Source organism: Poecilia latipinna, unplaced genomic scaffold (assembly GCF_001443285.1).
Source record: "Poecilia latipinna isolate Pla-1442-1.1 unplaced genomic scaffold, P_latipinna-1.0 Scaffold1316, whole genome shotgun sequence".
Taxonomy (NCBI): Eukaryota; Metazoa; Chordata; class Actinopteri; order Cyprinodontiformes; family Poeciliidae; genus Poecilia; species Poecilia latipinna.
Window position 1 is genome coordinate 188,220 of NW_015113932.1, and position 4,207 is coordinate 192,426.

Consider the following 4,207-nt stretch of genomic DNA (forward strand, 5'->3'; position numbering starts at 1 on the left):
GAGCAGTGGGTCAGATATACTAGCCTAACTGCTGCTGGCCTGGTATTGACTTTGATAACCTTAGGATGTGCTGCGCAGTTCGGTGTGTTTTGTTTCCGTTAGCACTAAACAACCCGCCCACCAAGTCATCAGTAGAGCAGCTGTTTAAATCAGTTAATCAACCACGGCGGTGTTCAGGCGAAAACTTATTCACATTATGCTGTCAGGCTTACTGTCTATGTTGTAACAGACTGGATGTTCTGTTTTAGTGTTTTTGCTAGTTTTTTGTGTGGGAAATGTTTGCTTTTGCGTGTTGATTCCCCTGAACTCTATCTGCTCTTTGACCTGTTGTTTGTCGGTTGCCATGGAACGGATCCGCATAAAACCGACGCGCAGAGCGAGAAAAGGCAGAATAGAGGTTGTTGGGGCTGTTTTATCTTTATTTCTTTATCCTTTTGAATTTTGTTACTTTATTCTTAAATTTCTATTTTTTGTATTATTTACAGAGTTTATTTGTAGGTTGATAATTGTTGATTTTATTTATTTTCTGTTTTATTATTTTTCTTATTTATTTTCTAAATTTAGACAGGAAGTAATGTGGGTCAGTCCACTTTCTAAATGTGCAGGGGCCTGAAGGACCAGCAGGCATTTGGGTTTGGGGCCGATGGTTTTAACCAGAGCAAGAGAGGTAGCATGAGAACAGAGGAAAGTTTGATCTCTGTAATTGTTTGGTGAAAGAGAAAAATAAATCACTAAGAACAATCAATAAGTTTGGACATTGAACCTTCTTTTGCCTGTGTCGAGAAATATGACCCCAGTGCCTTAGTAGTGTCTTGGTGGAACTTTTATTGGATGTTTGGCTTGGCAAACAATCAGAAGTGGTTCTGTCTAGTTTGGTTCTTCACCTGTTTATCAGCTTTATTGTACGTTTATTGTGGCGCACTGCAGCCGCTGCAATTCCTAAAAACAAGCGACAAAAACTGATCTAATCCCCTGTGTTCGCAAAACGTGATATTTATAACAGTCGTCAAACTGCGGATCCTACAGCATATTTAAAATAAACGATTGACCAATATTAATAGAAATTTGCCCTTTCTTGCATCTTGACAAGACTAACAGAAACTAAACTGTTTATAGATTTGTATCATTGAGAATTTATCAAACATCAGTTTTCTAATCTTTATTTTAAGTCATATTTAATAGATATATCTAATAACAAATGATGGCGCTAATATTTTCGTGACTGACTTGTCTTTGTCCTGTATTGGGATAAAATGGTTTTGTGGACACAGTGCATATCAATTGATATGCATATCAGTAATGCATATCAATTAGCAGGAGTTTGAAAGACGTAAAAATAATTAACTATACTACATTAAGAAATTGTATTTAAGCCTCGGTGCTACATGAAGCTCATTTTGAAACAATGCGAGTTAAAAACAATATTTCGTATTGTTTTTAATACGAAATATTAAAAACATATATATATATATATATATATATATATATATTTACTGCCACCCCTGAAAAAGTCCCTGCCACCCCTTAAATATTTTTCTAGATCCACCCCTGACTTCAAATACTGTTTGACTATAAATTTGGTCAGAATATTTCGTTCCTATAGCTAATCTACATTTTTTAATATTTTAATACTTCTTTAGAAAACTGCACAGAATATCTCCTAAAAAAAGCACATGAATAACGCTGGATGCTGACCGAAGCTGCATTAGGCAACAAGCAGAACAACACCTCTTTCTGGACACTGCGTGGAAATAACTATATTTTTCTTATTTTACTTTTTATTTGCCGTAAACGTCTGAGAAATAAAACACTCAAAATGAAACTTCTACAGGTATGACGGATTTATAAGAAACGTAACATTGATGTGCGCATGCACATTACCACACGGTATGCTGGATTTACGAGGTATGACAGATAGAACACGTGACACCTGTTGTAAACATCCTATTTTTTTTGTCATAAGGACATTTACTGCTAGGTTAATTAGGCAAATGAATTAGGCAAATTACTAAACACAAGTGAATAAAGCAAACTACACTTAGGTATGCCCTTTGTCTTGAATGCTTTTTTAACATAATATATTAGATAATGTATTAGGATCCTAATACATTATCTGGAAGTATTCTGGTTAACGGGTTAAGGGCTTACGGCTCTGTGCTATTGGCTCACGGCTCAGCTCAAACCTCCATGCTAACGACTCATGGCCGACGGCTAAGCGTCAAATAAACACAACTCAGTTAAATTAAAATAGCAATGCTAAACATCTAATCATTTCCAGATCAATAAGTTAAGGTAGTTATGCTGGATTTTATGTGTGTAGATTCCAACGGTAGCTCTATTAAAACTTAAATGGCAGTAACTGCTGCACCGACATTTAAACACCGTTTCATGCTAATGTTTATTTCTAAGCATTTTTCTGAAGGAAGATTTTCACAAGTCGGTTTTATTAAAGTCATTACTCACCCATTTGATAAATTTCTGGTCTTTTTCCTTCTTCAGTCTCCTCAATTTCCTCAATTGGCCACAACCTTTCTGATTCCATTATGGCAACCATTTGTTGTCTTTCAATCTGGTCCATCTCCATATTCTTCTGTTGTTTATTTTTAATTAGGGCATCCCATGTGTCAGTCAGAGACTGTTTTATTGCAGCTTTCTTCTCCCTCTCCTGTTTGTCACCCACCTTTTGGCCAAATTCCTGCCTTGGCCTTTCTTCACGTCGCTTTGCCTCCAAAAGGGTGTTGTTGGCAGCTTCTTTTCTCAACCTTTCAAAGGCCGGAACTGATGGTAAAATGATGATTTACTAAAGCCGTCCATTGTCATCAACCACCATAAGAGCTAATAAGAGAAATAAAAATTACAATCATTTTTTTTTTACCATTAGTGAAGCATAGCTTGTTACATTGATACAATTCCTTTCATAAATCATTAATTAAGCAGAATTAAAATACTTAAACTTCAATCATCATTACCTTGTTCTCTTATTGACTGAAGCTAAAACTCAAGTAGCCTTTTATGGATTTTTCTGCCTTGCTGTTAACCGTTTCTTTCTTTGCAGTTAACCTTCTCCAGTAGCTCTGTTGCTCTGTTACTATAGATACGTGATACAGAATGTTACCAAAATAAAAGCATTGGACTTTAACGGCAGTTACAAAAAACTGTAACTGTTTTTTGTAACAGTTACAGTTACAAAAAACAGGCCTGAAGTGACCCAATTCAGATTTTTTTTTTTTTGACATAATGCGACCCATATTTGACCTTTTCATTTTCAGTCAGAACATCACAGGTCGGAGTCTTTTCGAATGCGACCCATATCCCATACATGTCCGATGCAAATGCAACTTATTGTTTATATTTAAAATGGGCAGCACATGAGTCAGTGGGAAACTGTTTAACTGCAGCTTTCTTCTCCCTCTCCTGTTTGTCACCCACCTTTTGGCCAAATTCCTGCCTTGGCCTTTCTTCACGTCGCTTTGCCTCCAAAAGGGTGTTGTTGGCAGCTTCTTTTCTCTTTATTTCCTCCAGATTGTAATCTACAGTCTTCTTACATTCCTCTTGAGATGGGACCTTTTCAGGAAGCTTAATCTAACTCTTGTGTTGTACAAACACTGATTTAGGTTGAAAGCCTTCCTTTGGATCACCAACACTCTGATATATTTTGCACTGTTATGATTTGGTCCGCCATGTTTTGTTCAGTCTTGTCCTGTGTGTTGAGTTACTGTCATGACTCTATGTTTTTGGGTTTGCTTTTCATCTTATTTTGCATCGTTTTAGTTTAGCCCTTCATGGTATTTTTAGTTGTATTATTTTGATGTAATTTGTTGGGTTAGATTGGTCTTGTTCTTGCCTTCCTCTTTTCAGCCCCCTGTAATATTTCTAGCTATATTTATTTCTTATTTCATCATCCTAGTTTCAGTTATTCTTAGTAGTCTGAGTTTATGTCTTTCTTTATTTGATTCTAGCCAAGTTGTTTCTTTAGTCCTTTTAGCCATTACTTATTTCAGCTCCCTCATACTACAGCCATGGCCAAAAGTTCTGAGAATGACACAAATATTATATTTTCACATGATCTGCTGCCCTCCGGTTTTCATGTGTATGTCAGATGTTTTCATCACATACAGAAAACAATTGCAATCATATTATGAGTCTTAATATGAATGAGTGGCTGCTTGCAGCTGTTGCCTTGCAGCAAGAAGGTTCTGGGTTCAAT

General features: G+C 36.3%; 1 long non-coding RNA gene across 1 annotated transcript; it reads right to left on the reverse strand.

The window, feature by feature from the left end:
• Window positions 1-2,579: 2,579 nt before the first annotated feature.
• LOC106961619 (uncharacterized) lies at window positions 2,580-3,598 on the reverse strand. The gene is made up of 2 exons (XR_001427810.1): window positions 3,430-3,598; window positions 2,580-2,835 (listed from the first exon to the last, which is right to left on the reverse strand). It is a non-coding gene; the product is annotated as an uncharacterized LOC106961619 (long non-coding RNA).
• Between the last annotated feature and the right edge of the window lie 609 nt (window positions 3,599-4,207).